This window comes from Rattus norvegicus, chromosome 8 (genome assembly GCF_021556685.1).
Source record: "Rattus norvegicus strain SHRSP/BbbUtx chromosome 8, alternate assembly SHRSP_T2T, whole genome shotgun sequence".
Classification (NCBI taxonomy): Eukaryota; Metazoa; Chordata; class Mammalia; order Rodentia; family Muridae; genus Rattus; species Rattus norvegicus.
Window position 1 is genome coordinate 11,372,259 of NC_141541.1, and position 17,334 is coordinate 11,389,592.

Genomic DNA, 17,334 nt, shown 5'->3' on the forward strand with positions numbered 1-17,334 from the left:
CACCTTGGCACAGCATGGGCCTGCCAAAGGTACCCCCACCACATATCTTTTTTTTATCACAACAAGGCCTCTACCGTCTGTCTTGCTCTCAATATTTTTTATCTTCTAAGCCTCCACAGAAGAACTCACCAAACACTGAACATTCAAATCCTTTTCTTGTATAAAGTTCCAAAGCCCTTCTATACTCCTCCCAAAGCAACATGGTCAGTTCTATCACAGCAAAAACCCACTTTTGGTACTAACTTGTCTTAGTTAGGCTTTCTATAGCTGCAATAAAACATCATGACCAAAACACAGGTTGGTGAGGAAAGGATTTATTTTACTTATATTTCCATAACACTATTCTTTATTAAAGGAAGTCAGGACAGGAACTCAAACAGAGCAGGAGCCTGGAGGCAGGAGCTGATGCAAAAGCTGTGGAAGGGTGCTGCTTACTGGCTTTCTTGGTCTGCTTTCTTATAGAACTGAGGACCACCAGTCCAGGGATGGCACCACCCAGAGGGCTGGGCCCTCTCCCCATCAATCCCTAATTAAGAAAATGCCCTGCAGGTCTTCCAGAGGCATTTTCTCAGTTGAGGTTTCCTCCTCCCAGACACTTAAGTTGACATAAAAGTCACCAGGCTACAAACTACAGAGGAAGCAAGAGGAGAAATGTCTCTCTGGCTTATGGGGGCTTTTAAAAAGCAGACTGTATCGCAAAGAGGGCTAGTCATAGCTTGGGGACGGAAAGGTGAGAAGTTTCAGAAATGAATTGACATTTTCTTTTCTCCTTCCCTGGTTTTCTGTTTCTGGGAGAGGGTGTTTTGAAACAGGGTCTTGCTGGTCTTGCTGTACATAGCATGCACCACCATGCCCAGGCTGGTCTTGAATTCACCATATAGCTCAGGCTATCATCAGACTTGGGACAATTCTCTTGCTTTAGCCTCACTTGTCTTGACCTCTCAGATTCCTGGAATTATAGGTGGGAACCACAATGCCTGGCTCCTTTTCTGCCTTTATATGGGCTTTTGGGTGTGGCATGGTGTCAGATAGCATTTCACAAAGAGAATTGTCTTTTAGAAGGGCAGGTGATGCTATCCTGAAATTCCCAGAACTTGGGAGGTGAAGGCAGGGGGATCAGAAGTTCAAGGTTGAACTTCTTGGGTACTCAGAGAATTGGAGGCCAGCTCCAGGTCACATGACACCTTACCTTTAAAAAAAAGTGAAAATAAAATAAGTTGATTTTCAAGGAATACCTTTAATAAATGAACAACAGTCTATATATGTTTAACTTATAAAATACATTTAACTTTAGTAAATTGTAGTTTTATGTTTTATTGTATGTATGTATGTATGTATGTATGTATGTATGTATGTATGTATGTATTGAGACTTGTTTATAGATCTGGCTGGCTCAGAGCTTGCCCTATAGACCAGGCTGACCTCAAACTCACAGAGATCTGCTTGCCTCTCCCTCTGGAGTGCTAGAGTTAACAGCGCACATCACCTTGCTCAGCTACATTGTATATTCTTATAGTTAAAAATAAAAAAAAAGCCACAGTATTTGTGTAATGTGTGTGTATGTGTATGCCACCAAATGCATATGGAAGTCAGAGGAAAACTTTGTGGTGTCAGCTCTCTCCTTCCACCTTTACAGTTCAGAGATTAAATTCAGGTATTCAGATCTTTACTCTTTGAGCCATATCCTGGCCCCGACTTTAAACATTTTCACATTAATGCTGTAAGTAATACATTAAGCATAAATTTACTTTATAGGCTGCATAGTTAAATTGCTAATTTTAGGGTTTAGCAGATTTAATTGCCTTCCTACCTGACTGACTTCAGAGATGGTGACCCAACAGGTTCTAAGCCTGTTTCCTCATGAGAGCTTGAGTGAGTTTGTGATGTGTGTATGGTGTGTAGGTGTCATGTGTGTATGTGTGTGGGTTGTGTGTGTGTATGTGTGTGTGTGTGTGGTGTATATGAGTCATGTGGCATGTGTGGCATATATGTGTCTTATGTGTATGTGTGTGTATTTATGTGTGTATGATGTGGTTATGTGTGTGTGTGTGTGTTGTGTGTATGTGGTATATATGTGTCATGTGTGTTTGTGTGTTTGTGTGTGTGTGTGTGTGTGTGTGTGTGTGTGAGAGAGAGAGAGAGAGAGAGAGAGAGAGAGAGAGAGAGTGTGTGCATGCACATTCACATTATTTCTGACAGAGCTTGGTGTCTGCTGCAATATGAATTGAGCATTGACATTATTGCCCATTAGATTTGGTTAGTGCAGCCCCAGCCTGTTCATGGTGGAATGTATTTGTGGATAAAAGTTGGGGCTGACTGTTTTCAGTTTCTGGAAGACAAATTTCCTGGGAGGAGTTAGGGCCCCAGGAAGATGTAAACAAGTAGAGGCTGCTGGAACCTGTCTCCTCCCTGACAGGGATTCTGGCTGGCTTTCCTATCAGTTTAAAGCTCTGCAGGGTTGTCAAACAGAGTGGCTCTTGCAACTTCCTAATGGCTGGGTATAACAGCTTACAGTGGTCTTTGGTTTCTATAAAAGTTAGATTTAATTGCAGAATCCCATCTTTTGGTTTACATTTGTTTAGACATATTTTACCAATGATATAAAGCAAGGTGCCCGATATCCTACTTATATAAATTTCCAGCACTTTGGAGGGGGTTAGGCCAGGGAGTGTGTGGCTAAGACGTGGCAAGGGACTACTGCTCCAGATGTAGGTGAGGGTTAAAGACACAGGTGGGGAGTTCTAGTCCTAGGGAAATTAGTGGGTAGAATTAAGGCTTTAATTTGAGAGAGAGACAGTTGGGAGGAAAAGAGGAAGGGGGAGATACGCAGCATGTGCATGAGTAAATGTAGGAAGATAACTTTGGGAATCAGTCCTCATCTTTCCTCATGTGTAACTCAAACTCAGGTCATTAGGCTGCAAGTGCATTATCTGCTGAGCCATCTTGCCAGCCCAGGTGACGTTCCTCTTTTCTTTGAGGCAAGGTCTCTTGTTCCACAGGCTAGCCGTTGACTGAGGTATGGAGCTGAGGATGCTTGAATTCCTGATTCTCCATTTATACCCTGAGTCCTGTGGATAAGGGGCTAAACCTTTGCTAGGTTACATGGTCCTAGGGCTTTGTGCCTGTTAGATCACCAGTTGGTACTAAGTGCTAACTAAATCACATGCCATCAGCAGCACATAATTTGTTTAAACATTTGTGTGTGTGTGTGTGTGTGTGTGTGTGTGTGTGTGTGTGTGTGTGTGTGTGTGTGTGTATGTGGGGTTTCTCAGGTTGGCCTTGAACTCACAATTAGATGAGGCAGTCATTAAACTCCTGATCTTCCTGCTCTGCTTAAGTGTTAGGGTCACAGACGTGGGTCATCATGCCCAGTGAGAAGGTAACCTTGATTATTTGCTTTTCAATATGGACAAACGTAGACTCTTCAGTTAACTTGGAACTCTTGGTTAATACCCAGAAGGAAGGAGACCTGCCTGCTATCAATACCTCAGCTAATGCTCAAAGATCAGTGCCTTGCTCAGCCACTGCCAGAGAAGCTTCCACCTTCAGACCTTGGAACATTCAGCTCTTAACGAGATGTCTCCATTAAGTCCCTCCCCTCAGAGCTCAGGGAAGCCTGTGAAGGAGGAGGTGGAAAGAGCTGAGAAGCCAGAGGGGGTGGAGGACACCAAAAAAACAAGGCCTTCTGAATCAACAGCATCAATACGCATGGGAACTCGCAGAGGCTGAGGTAGCAAGCACAGGGCCTGCACCGGCCTGCATCACATGGGGTCCCTGAGCTGAAAGAAGTAGACCTGTGCTCCCATTCCCAGCCCAGAAGCTATCTCTGATTGATAACCACTTGCAAATGGAAATTTAGTTTCCTCCAATGGAGTCTCACTGGGGAAAACACCGCTCTTAAGGACGGGCTGCCTGCCCAGCAGTGGATGCCAACAGAAAACAAACTCAATGGAATCTTTGCGTTCCTTGTCTCATAATGTCACATCTGGACTCTTCCTTTTCAAGAAGTTAAAAAAAAATCTATCTTCTTTCCTCTCTCTTTTTAAAAAGTACATATCTTTTTACTCTGCAGGTCCTTCGCATATATATCTTTTGGCTTCCAGTTTGGCGGTGTTATGGGATTCCTGAGTGTGGGAACAAGTGAAACTCTTTCTGTGCCTTCTATTGGACTGTTTTATTTTGCTTGTTTGTTTAATCTAATTTCAATGTGTTAGTTTTGTCATATCATATCATATTTCCGTGGAAGTCTGTTTTCTAATGAGAGACAGAAAGGGAGGGGAAATCGTGATTAGAATGCATTATGTGAGGAAAAAAAATCTATTTTAGATAAAAGGGAAAAAAGAAAAAAAATACCTCCGCTAATGGACAAAAAGGAAAGGGTGTTTTGGGCTCACGTTTTGGTGGGTGCAAGTTGAGAACAAGTAGATCTATGGTTTTGGACTGGCGATAAGGCCAGTGACAGAGTGAGCTAGTTACCACCCCATCTAGGAGGCAAAAAGCAGCAGACGAAGCAGCACAACCCACTTTTAGGGCAGGCCTCCCAGGGCCTATGTATTTCCTATTGAGCCTCAATTCCAGAAGGTTCTCAACTCTGTGTCAACCCTGGGACTGAGCCTTTAAATATGTAGAGGGCAGGCATCAAAGCCAGACCAGTAAGGGCAAGCTGGCTCACGATGTTCGGTTTAGTGGGATGTTTTGTTTTGTTTTGTTTTGTTTTGTTTTGTTTTGTTTTGTTTTGTTTTTGTTTTTGGACAAGGTCTCATGTAACCTTGGCTGGCTTTAAATCTGTTGTATAACCGAGGATGATCTTAAGTTCCTGCTCTTCCTGCCTTCGTGTCCTGAGTACTGGGATTACAAGTTCATAGCACTGAGCACTCCACCAACTGGGCTACTCCACCGGCCCCGCTGTTGCTAAAACTGAGTTTGGTTAAAGCCCCACCTCGGTAATAGCGACAAGCTGCTAGGCACAGCCTCTTCACCCGTCGTCCCTCTTCTTTAAAGCGCCAGGTGTTGTTTTCTCGTTTGGAGCTGTGACCACATCGCCGTCGCCGATGCTCATGCGGCGGCTGTTCCCCAGGGCCTCCTGTATGTGTGATATTTATCTAGTTTTCCAGTCTAGGCGGTGCAGCTGCTCTAGGCCACAGGTGAGCCTTTCCATCTGTGTTGCAAGGTCAGGCCACGGCAGGGCAGGTTGGGAGAAGCCAACTAGACGAGTCTCTGTAGATCTCAGATAACAAATTCTTGACATTTTAAAATATTTATATATATTTTTTTCCTAGAAAGGGAAGGGCTTTTGCTGGTATGTTTGAGAGATTGTTGTGTTTGAAATAAAACGTTCTTCAGAAAGCTTGTTTTGTCAAGCAAGCCCATGTAGAGCCTAGAGATGATCACATGTGTTTGCCCATCTTTTTGGCTCTAGAATTAATAGAGTTTTTAGGTCTACGTATTTCTAAGCCTGTAACTCACAGTCAATGTTACTTTAAATCCTTGTGTGGCAAAGATGCTAAGGCATAAGAAGCTGTACTTGGTGTTGATTACTTTTTTCCTCACCTCTTGCTTCCTCCCTGTCCCCTTCTGTCCACACAGATTTCTTACGATGCTTGGTTACATCCAGGCTCCTATGATCTAAGTAAATCCATTGCCCCTAATTCAGCCAGGTAATTGAGATGGTGTGTTTGGAGGGTTCATGGAGGGTAATTTATGGAGTGTACTTAGACCAGTCTCAGCACTCAGTAGGCACTCAAGTGCTAGCCATTACTGTTTACTGAGTTGCATTATTTATGAAGAAACACATGCTGGGTTGTGATTAGTTGCAGAGTGGTCATCTAAAAACTGATTCGGTAGAAAGGAGATGGAGCACACAGGAGAGTAGGAGTCACCACATACACAATAACCTGTGCGCTTGGGCGTGGCTCACTGAGTATAGCTTGTGTTTAGCAGGCACAAGACCCTGGGTTAAGTCACGGGAACACTCTCCTGCCTTCAAAACAAGCAGCAACAGCAGGGCAAACCCATTGGATCATGTTCTTTTGTGTTGTTGCTTATTTGTTGGTTTGGTTTTTTGAGATAGGATCTTGCTATGTACCCCAGACTGGCTTTGAACTCATGGCAATTCCCTGTCTCAGTATTTTGAGTGATGGGATTATAGGAACAAGCTTTCACACCCAGCTGGGTGTATTAGAATCCTGAAATTATGCCAGGACATTAGCACTCTGGCCTCTGCCCACCTCTTCATCCCAACTAGTGCCACACTGTCTCTCTTGTTCTCCTGACTCTGACAACACTGACTTCTTTCATTTCCCTGATTGAGAGCTCTGGGGAAAAGACACTTCCTTTCTGTTTTTGCTCAGTGATGGAGCCCGACCACTTAAGATGTCTGGCCTAGAGGATGGGGGCAAGGCACAGACTTGAAGGATGAATTCAGGCTTGGTACTTGCTCTCTGACATGAGTCACACACGCCCTGCTTTGGCTGCTGTGATGTCTGTTTCTCTCTTTGGCCTGACTGTGCCACTTTTGTAGAGAAGCATTCCCTGATACCCTCCTTTGAATTAGCTGTCCCTCATATGCCCCTCTACTACCGTGAACCAGTAAAGTAGAACCTGGGATAAGAAACTGAGGTTTCAGAAGCCCATACCATTCCCACTCAGATCTCTCTCCCTTGTACCTGTGGATCAAGATGTAAGATTTTAGCTACTGCTCCAGTGCCATGCCTGCGTGCTTGGTACCATGCACCCCATCCTGACGATCATGGACTGCAACTTCTGGAACTGTGAGTCCCCCCAAAACTCTTCTGTAAATTGTTTTGATCATGGTGTCTCTTCACACCTATAGAAAAGTAACCAAGACACCATCAATAGGCTAATTTTTAAAATCTGGGACTTCTATCTCTCAGTCACCATTACTTTCTTACCATCTGGCATGGGTGTCTAGCCAGCGTCTACATTCCCAAGGTCAACATTACCCTTCTGATTTTCCATCATTTTTCCAGTCTACCACATGCTTTATAGTTTGAGCCCCAAATGTAGGAATTGTGGGGGCATGACCTGTGTTGCAAGACCATGTCTCAAAACCAAACCAAACATCCAAAAGCTAGTCATAGTGGCTCACACGTGTAATCCCAGTGCTCAGAGGAGAGGGGTAAGAGACTTGCATATTCAGCCTGGGTTGAATGGAGGAAGGCTTGTCTCAAAAACAAGAACACAACAACAAAAAGCTGGTGTCCCAAACCCGTGATTACAGCACTGGGGAAACAGAAGCAGGGGATCGCCACACGTTTTAGGCTAGTATGATCTACATAGGGAATGCTAGGCCAACCAGAGCTATGCAGCAAGAAGCTGTCTCCATGTGTATATGTGTAGGGCCAGTGAGGTGGCTTAGCAGGTAAGGACTCCTGATGCTCTGATCACTAGATGTGTGCCATAAAACGAGTGTTCATACACGTCTACACTTGGACACAAATAAAAAAATGCAACTTAAAGAAATGAGTAATAAGTAAGCATATAAAATAAACTATTTCTAGAATATTCAGTCTGTTCCCTTCTCTGGTCTTCTCCCACTCTGATCTAAAACAAGCCTCAGGTATTTCCCATGTGAAGGACTGACCTCTCATTCTCCATTTATTTCATTGTCATCTCTCTGCTCAGTGGAGCCTCATATACCTGCTAAAAGATCTTTTCAGTCTGCTTAAAATTCTGCAAAGGATCATAGAACTAAACTATTTGAAAACAGAAGCATGAGCTGAAGAGATGGTTCCACGGGCTGCTCTTCCAAAGGACCAGAGTTCAATTCCCAGCACCCCCACGGCATCTCCCTACTGTCTGTAACTCCAGTTCCAGGGTATATGATATCCTCTCACAGACATTCATGCAGGTAAAACACTGATGCACATGGAATGGATGAGCGATTAGAATAGAAGCATCCATGAAGATATAAAATGGTTGGGAAATAACCACACTGACAAGATCACTATTGTTAGACATTAAGCCCCGAGCCACCATGAGATGTTGCTCTGCTGATTTATATTGTCCAGTGAATATTAGATCCAAGTGTCAAGAAAAAAGGTGAGGACCAGTGGCTTGGTGGTTTGAAAAGACACTCAGCCCAGAGGCTAAATGGAAGGAAAACAGCACATAGAGAGCTAACACCTTTAGTCACTAGGGAAATGCCAATTAAAACAAATTGCATCATCACTCAGTTTATCATTGGTCCAACCTTTCATCATTTCTGAGCTGGACTACAAATATGCATTATCTCTCTTGTTTTTTGTTCTCAGTTTTTTCTTTTTTCCATTAATTAACGTATTTGCTTTACATCCTGATTGCTGCCCCACCTGTGTCACACAGTCGTGCCCCCATCCCCTTCTCCTCAGAGGGCATGGAGGCTGCCCCTCCCATCCCCCCGCTGGCACATCAAGTCTCTGCAGGCCTAGCAGTATTCGCTCCCACTAAAGCCAGACAAGGGCGCTCAGTTAAGGGAGCAGGATGCAGACAGGCAACAGCTTTAGGGACAGCCTCCACGCCAGTTGTTGGGGAACCCACATGAAGATCAGCTGCACATCTGCTATATATATGTGGGGTTTGGGGGCTAGATATAGCCCTTGTATGTTCTTTGGTTGGTGGCTCAGTCTCTGAGAGTCCCCAAATGTCCAGATTAGTTGAGTCTGTCGGTCTTCCTGTGGAGTTCCTGTCTCCTCTGGGGCCCTCTATCCTTCCCCCAACTCTTCCATGAGGTTTCCCGAGCTCCATCCAATGTTTGGTGGAGGGCCTCTGCATCTGTTTCAGTTACTGGATGTTCCCTTAGGGGACAGTTATGCTAGGCTTCAGGGATTGATGCGTGCGTGCCCTGGGGATGGGTCTCTAGCTGGGCCAGTTATTAGTTATTCCCTTAGTCTCAACTTCAACTCCATCTTTGTCCCTGCATTTCTTGTTGACAGGACAGATTTTGGGTGAAAGGTTTTGAGGGGTTGGTGTCCTTACCCCTTCACTGGGTTCCTGCCAGGATACATGAATGGCCACTTCAGATTCCGTATCTCCACTGCTGGGAGTTCCAGCTAAAGTCACCCCATAGACTCTTGGTAGCTTCCCCCATCCCAGGTATCTGTCATTTCCTAGAGATGCCCCCACCGGCCGTCAGCTGCTGATTTTCTTCTCCTTCCGTGCACACGTGTGTGTGTGTGTGTGTGTGTGTGTGTGTGTGATGTACTCACATGTAGAGTCAGAGGACAACTTTGGAAATTGATTTCCGTTCTATTGATTGGGTTCTAGGGATTGAATCAGGTCAGGCTTGGTGGCAAGTGCCTTCGGCAGCTGAGCAGTGCTCCTCCCACCACCACCGTTGTAGCCCAGGCTCACCGTGAATTCTCAGCAATCTCAGTGCTGGGATTGTTTCTCTTCTCTTCTATTTTTGTGTTTATTACAACAGAGTCTCCTTATCACAGCTATATGACTCTGTTAAAGGACCTTGTCAAATCTCTGGTTGAAATGTCTTACTAGACCATAGGCTTAAATGTAGTGCTAGGCAGTTAAAAAAAAAAAGATGTTTTTTCAAACAGATTGATTAAATAATAGGTAACTGAGTCATAATGTGTCATATATAAACAAATTCAAATATACTAGACTTAGATGCAAAATCTAAAATTATAAAACTTCTGTAAAAAATGGGAGAAAGGGGTTGGGGATTTAGCTCAGTGGTAGAGCGCTTGCCTAGGAAGCGCAAGGCCCTGGGTTCGGTCCCCAGCTCCGAAAAAAAAAAAATGGGAGAAAATCTTTGAGTTAGCAAAAAATTTCTTAGATAAGGCCCCAAACCATAAACCATATAAAAAGAAAGGTTGCTAATGAAAAGCTAACACTGTCCCTTGAGAAGACACTATCCAATGATTTATATTGAATGTTCTTGGCTGGCAGTCTCCTTCCCAACTGCTCCAAACCGGAAGCAATAGAAAGTGTGCTTGTCACATGTGTAGTATTCATGTAGAGGCCAGAGGTTGATCTTGAGTGTCTTCCTCAACTGTGCTTTTCTGTGTATATTTAGAGGCAGGATCTCTCATCTGAACCTAGAGCTTGCAAACCAGGCTAGTCCAATGACTCAGCTTGCTCTGCAGACCCCATATCTGCCTCTTCAGTTCTTGGATTAGGGGTAGGTCATCGCAGCCCCTTGATCTGTGTGGATCTGAACTCTAATTCTCACGCCTGCACAACAGTTTGCTCACTAAGACATACCCTTAGCCCTCTGCCTGCCTCACTCATTGGCTGGACCGGCTGGCCAGTGAACCCAGTCTGCTCTTGTTTGGATCTAGAATGTTCCTCAGGGGTCCATATGCTAAAAGTTGATTCACTAGCTTGGTGCAAGTGGGAAGTGAAAGAACCTTTAGAAGCAGTGCATGGTGGGAGGCCTTCCAATTATTGGGGGCATATTCTCAAAGAAAACAGTGAGATCTAGCTCCCCTCTTCCTCCCTTTCACACCCTGGCCATGAGGTGTGCTGCTTTGTTGTGTGTTGTTCCTGCTGTGCTGTGCTGCTCACCTGCCACCAAAGGCACAATACAATGTGTGTCTATAGTCATGGTCTGACACCTGTGAGTCCCAGTAGGCTTCAAACTAAGATGTAACATATCCCCAAACACAGGGAATGGTGAACCCTAAGAAGTTCAGGAATAAATACTTTGAAAAATTATTTATAGAAGGGATCTCATTTAGCATAAGTTGGCTTCAAGCTCATTTTGTGGCTGAAGATGATCTTGAACTGATGATCCTCCTGCCTCCTCCTCCCTACTCCTCCTTAGTGCTGGGGCTCCAGGCATGTGCCATCATATCCAATTTTGCTTGGTGCTGGGGATAGAGCATAAGATCTTGTGCTTACTAGGTAAGCATTCTACTAACCAATACCCAGGCCAGGAATATACACCTTTAAATGATGAATGTGGGCTGGAGAGAGGTTTCTATGGCTGCCTACTTGCTGCTCTTGCACGGGACCCAGATTCAGTTTCCAGCTCCCACATGGTGGCTCACAACCAACTTCTACTCCAGTTCCAAGGGACCCAACACCCCTTTTTGGGGCTTTTGGGATAGTGTACTGTTGTTGGAATTCCCAACTCCAATAAGCCTATATAAAAATATACGACCCAGTTATTATAAGCTATAAGCCTAGATTGGGCAGATCTAACACTATACTAACTTATTCCCCAGCTGTAGTACCCCTTGCTACTTGTGGTTTCTCCTGGCAATGTGGTTTTCATCCATTTCAGCTTCATCCTCCTCCTCTTCTTCAGTCCTCTCTCCTTCCCCTCTCATTCTCTTCTCTCTACCTGCCCCCCACTCTCAAACCTCCAGTTCCACCTTTCCCCTCTATTGCCCCATCATGGGCTCTAACTTTTCCTGACCAATTAAAAGGGAGAGAAGATTCACATGAGATCATCTGAATACACAATGGGGCTGCTTGGCAGAGCCAATCCCCCTTGAGGAAACAAAATTAGCATCAAAATTCAAGCAATATCAAAACAACCTACAACAGTAGGCATCCATGTGGTACACAGACATTGCATCAAGCAAAACACTCATACATGTTTTACAAAATTGTATGTTGATTGCTTGCTACAGTAATTCATCCTGGTGAGCCCTAGAGTGCCAAAGTAGACTCTTAAAGGAGTCAACACATTGAAGATTTCATCTTCCTTATAACGCAACAGAAAAATTAAATAAAAGAGCTTCAATTTAAACTTCAAAACTCCCAGGCTAACTCATTCCATTCTTGCAGTTTGCTTCTCGGGCATAAGCTCTGAGCCCAGCACCACTAGTAAACTGAGGTGATGGTTTGCTCACCAGACCACAGGAAGGCCAAAGTCAAAAGAGCAGGACCTGATCTTCAGGAAGCTGTATGAACCCCAGATTAAAGCGTCCAGAAATAGACATTAGCATCATCACTAGGAAGTGAAACTAATGCAAAACCCGGAAACTTTTCTGCTTTCAAGTCTCTCTTAGCTTTTCAGAAGGTCTTTTGCTCTGGGTGCCTTCTGTAAGCATGTGGTTCCTTACTTCTAACACCTTTCTTCAAATGCTGATTCTGCCTGCCATTGTCTTGGTGCTCTAGATTTCTCTGCTGCCACCTCTTGTACTCTAGATTTTTCTCATCTTTTATTCTTTAACTGGATTATATCACTTTGGGTCCTCATCTTGGGTTTCTTCTGAGGACAGTGTCAATGTAGGTCGTCACCTCGGGATTTCTTCTGAGGATCACTGACTCACTGGGATGCCATTTCCCTCAGATGACAAGCTCCAGAGATAAAGACCATTGGCAAATGGCTGTCTTATGTTCTGGATCACTGACATCAGTTGAGTTCTATTGTGGGTCTTTAGGTAGACCCTTCTCTGAGGCATTGTGTGCACTGCTTCTCCATCATTTCAAATCAGTTAAGACCTCAGAACAGCTTGGGTGAGCTCTGAGATGCAGGATGAGACACTAGACTGCTTGGTAGATAGACAGATGAGGAAGAGGCCATAGTTAGGTAATAAAGATGACAAATTTCCAAACAAGGGGAATGATCTCTGATGACAAAGACCTGTCATAATCTGGACTTTATTGTTTGCATAAATTGTCTAATTCAGAGTTGAGGGATCAGAGAGATGGCTTAGTGGTTAAGAGCACTGGCTATTCTTCCAGAGGGTCTGAGTTCAATTCCCAGCAACCACACGGTGGTTCACAACCTTCTATAATGGAGTCTGATGTCTTCTTCTATCGTGTAGACATACAGGAAGACAGAACACTCATATACAATGGGAGTTTATAAGTTCCAGGCAGTTCTTGAAGTGACTGCAGATACATATGATTGCTTTCAACGCCAGGCACCTTTCCAAATTCATCAAGTGTGTTAACTGATGTCGGTACCCCAGAGAATCTAGTGTCTCTCTGCTTGGCATTTCGTTATCCATCTCAGATAAACAAAGCTAGAACATGAATGTGGGGTTGAGGGCACATTTTCAGCCAAAATGAACCAAAGAGACAGAACAACATGGGGGAGATAGAGCAGTTTATAGTGGGAACATCCTAGAGGAAGAAATTTCCACAGAGGAAACTCCCTTGATGACCCAGAGAGATGGCTCAGCAGGTGAAGTGTTTGCTACATAAGTCTGAGTTCATTGCCTAGAGCTCACACAAAGGTGGAAGGAGAGGATGAACTCTACAGATTGTCCTTTGACCTCTACACCACTGCTAAGGAAAGAGTAGGACACACACACACACACACACACACACACACACACACACACACACACACACACACATACACAGAGAGAATGCAAGAAAAGGAAAGAGAGAGACAGAGACAGAGATAGAGAGACAAAGAGAGATGAGACAGAGAGACAGAGATGGAGACAGAGATAGATAGATAGATAGATAGAGAGAGAGAGAGAGAGAGAGAGAGAGAGAGAGAGAGAGAGAGAAGCTCAGTATCTGGTGGGTACTTCCTCTGTTGGACAAAAAGATGAGTGCTGTCTCCCAGACAGCACCTTAGTCTTTGTACCTATAAAAGTCTTTTTTTAGAGAATTAAATGAAAAAGCTTCAGAAATGTTTAGAATGGTAAGCTAGTTTATGCTTTAAAATACTATTACTATACTGCCACCATCAATCATCAGTGTCACCTGACTCCATCATTCCTTGTGTGCAGTCAGCACCTCTTCCACCGCAGGTCCAGACAAGCAACTGGGCAGACTGTGAAATGGGAGTGTTTCTGTCCTGGCCAAGGATGTAAACAATGCTTGGGTGTGTATCTGTGGAGGTCAGGAGAGGGCATAGATGCCATGGAGCTGGAGGTACAGACTGTTGTGAGCCTAAATGAGGGTTGAGGACTAGCCGGAAACTGAGTGCTCCATTCCTGGAACCTGCATAGTTGACTCCTGTGACCTGCCCTCTGTCAGTGTGTGCGCTGTGGAAAGCTCTCTTTCTCCCCCTGCCTTCCTGGCCACTACCATAAAAGTGAAAATATGTAATAAAAATTTATTCCAAACTGCTTCATGTACCATCTTCTAATTGCCCTTTCTAGACAAATAAATAAATAAATAAATAAATAAATAAATGAATAAAGTTATCATGCTTCCCTCAGGCCTTGACTCAGAGGTCTTTCTATTGGATCACAACAAATAATGACCTCAGATGTTCATTAAACTTCTGTCCCAGTAATAGTGCACAAAGAGAATCCTAGAGTGTATGATAAAACTTCTGCAAGTCTGGAACTATATAAGGATGAAGAAATTGTCTTATGAACTTGGATAGAGACCTTAGACTTCAGCTCTGTTTCAAAATGAACAATTGGGGCACCTCTTTCATCTCCTGGGAAGACTATGAAAACAATGCGTATTCAACAATTCTGTCCAGGATTCCAGGCTCATGTAGAGGTGGAATCCAAGGTTCTCTTTGCAGGGAGTGTAGATACTGCTATTAGCAGAATTCAGCCTGCCTGGCAACCCGAGTTTAATCCCTGCATGCAGGTAAGAATCCAGATGCACTGGTTGTATGCATCTTTGATCTCAGCCCTCCTATAGGGAGTGTCTTAGTTCGAGTTTCCATTGCTGGGAAGAGGTACCATGTCTTATAAAAGACAACATTTAATTGGATCTGGCTTACAGGTTCAGAGCTTCAGTCCATTATCATCAAGGCAGGAAGCATGGCAGTGTCTAGGCAGTCATGGTATGGGAGGAGCCAAGAGTTCTTGATTGGAAAGCAGTCAGGAGAAGATTGGCTCCCATTGGCTAGGAGGAGGGTTTCTAATCCCACCCCTACAATGACACTATTCCTTCAAGGTCACACCTACTTCAACAAGGCCATACCTCCAAATAGTGCCACCCGTTGGGCCAAGCGTATTCAAACCACCACAGGGAGGCAGATGGGACAACCAGCTGGAAGCCTGCATGTAAGCTAGTCTGCTGAGAAGTAGCAGGGACAAGAGGAGCGGTCCTGTCTCAGTAGGTAGGAGGTGAACACCAGCTCTGAACTTTGAGTTTCATCATCAGATTTGCATAATTGCGTTCTCTCCCTTCCTTTCCCCTGTCATCTCTGTCTCTCATACACAGAAATAATAGCGATTTAAAAAAATCTCCTGGGGAAAAAATAATTCCTTAGCAAAAGAAGTATAGGGTACAGGAGCAAGTAGAGAAACACACAACTTTCTTCTTTACTTTCTTCCTTCTTCTTTCCCTCCTCCCCGACTTTCTATTGATTCTTTGTGAATTTCACATCACGCACCCCAATCCCATGCATCTCCCATTTCCTCATGTCTGCCCTTTGCCCCCAAATAACAACAAAAACTGCCTTGTCATGGAGGCTGCAGTGTGTCACATCCTTTGCCCAAATAGCTTTACTGGCAAATGTTCATTGTAATGACTCTTTAGTTCGAAGCCTCTGGGTTATGCTACACTATCAATACTGAATCCTCACCGAGCTCTTTTGTCTCTATTTGAGTAATAAGCCAATTTCTTCATCCCATTCTTTCCCGTGTAATGGAGCCTGCAGCTTTGGGTCTGCAGGGCCAGCCCCTTCACCTGCTCCAGTAGTTCATAATTGGGATGGGACAACTCAGAGCCCTGGTTCTGGGCCTGGGTAGAAGCTGAGCTGGTGTGCCTGTCAAGGGAGAGCCCAGCTCTTCTGAGTGTTATGGCCATCAATGGGTGGGGCCACCTCAGCACAGTGCTTAGGCAGCATCCCAGCTCAGGGATATCCACATAGCCTTTGGTGGTAACATGGGCCTTGGACATCACCACAGTCCCTGGCTGTGAGACATAGGACCATGGTCCCACACATGGCTCTCAGTGGCAGCTCATGCCAGGATGTCACCATGGCTTCAGGTGACAGGTGACTTTATGACCAATTTATTAGAAAAGAACGATTCAAAATTTGTTCATTACTGCCTGCTTATTACCACTGCTTTTATTAACTAGATCTCAACTCTGAACTCACTGATTCTTGAAAGAGCTTTTACTGGGCACTGCTCAAGTTCTTACTCCTCTCTCTCTTCTGTAATACATGGAGGGCTCTGAAAGACCTAGGCTGGTCCTTTGATGTCACCTCCTCTATTCTCTGACTACCACTAAGCTGGCTGGTTCTCTCAGTTCACTCAGATCTCTGTTCAATCTTTATATCTAGCCCTTTGGACTAAAAAAAGAATGTCTTGTCTTTAACCAAAACCTATAGTTTTTACTAGGTCTTCAAAGTATTAGTCTACTCTTGTTGTTTTACAGACACATGTTAACTAAAATATAGATTTCAACACAATGGGAATATTACTGTACATTCTCCTGAGAGCTAAAATTCACATAAGCTTCAGGGAGTCAAAAAAGTTGTAGGATTTGGATCCACCTGCCACAGATCAAATAGACTCAAGATAAACATATCTGTCTGTTCTTAAAAATGGGATTTTCCCCTTGGTCTTAGGATTCCTTACCTTCTTCATTTACTAGACAATTTTATCTTCTGTCCCTGGTCTATGTTTGACTCAGCAGACTTCCACCTGGCTGACAGACTCCATCTAGGGCTCACCTGTGGAACTGCTCCATTGCTTAGCTGTTGACTAGCATTTCAGCCTTCTTGGACCTCTAGGACAGTATCCTAAAGCCATCACCGTCCCACGTAACAGGTTGAAATGCTAAGCCAAAAAGGAAACCTAGACCCACACTGAAAAGGACTCCACTTTGTGATCCACCCCAATGGCTATGAAAGTAGATGGGACCCAATCCTGGATCCATCACTCTCATCTGAAGTAAATTCCCCTCCACCCCCGAAACATCAGAACTTGGACCATCAATGGATCGTCACACAACACCTGCAGGACCTGTTAAAAAATCAGAAGATAAGATTTTTGGTTGGGGGGGTGGGGGTGGGTGGGCAGGGGTGTGTGTGGAATATGTAGCGAAATAGAGGGCCCTAGGTTTAAATGGCGGATCTGCCAGAATTCGACACTGGAGGATGTAACTTAGAATGGCTTACAAGTAAGATGGTAGTTTTGGCGCCCAGCGAATTGTGTTACCTGTTGATTCTAAACTGACTGTGTGGTGTTTTCTTTCACGCAGTGGTGGCGGGGGTGTGCGGGGGTGGGGTGCATTTCATCCAGCCACTGAATTTGGATGTGTGGGGCTGGCGTGGTAGTGATGCCAAGGAAACTTGGTGAGTTGGGTGGAGAGATAAAAACACTGGGTTACAGTCTTCCAAGGAGAGACCAGGCCAGGCCCGCTGGTGCCCTGAGGCAATAGCGTGGGTGCTTGGAGACCATGGAGGCAACACCGGGTCAGAGAGAATCCAGAGTTAGTGTGGGAGGCTCATTTTTTATTACTTAACACTACACCTGAGTCTGT

General features: G+C 44.5%; 1 long non-coding RNA gene across 1 annotated transcript; it reads right to left on the reverse strand.

The window, feature by feature from the left end:
* Positions 1–298: 298 nt before the first annotated feature.
* LOC148003936 (uncharacterized) lies at positions 299–6,826 on the reverse strand. Its single transcript, XR_015627053.1, has 3 exons — positions 6,666–6,826; positions 4,940–5,275; positions 299–1,189 (listed from the first exon to the last, which is right to left on the reverse strand). It is a non-coding gene; the product is annotated as an uncharacterized LOC148003936 (long non-coding RNA).
* Between the last annotated feature and the right edge of the window lie 10,508 nt (positions 6,827–17,334).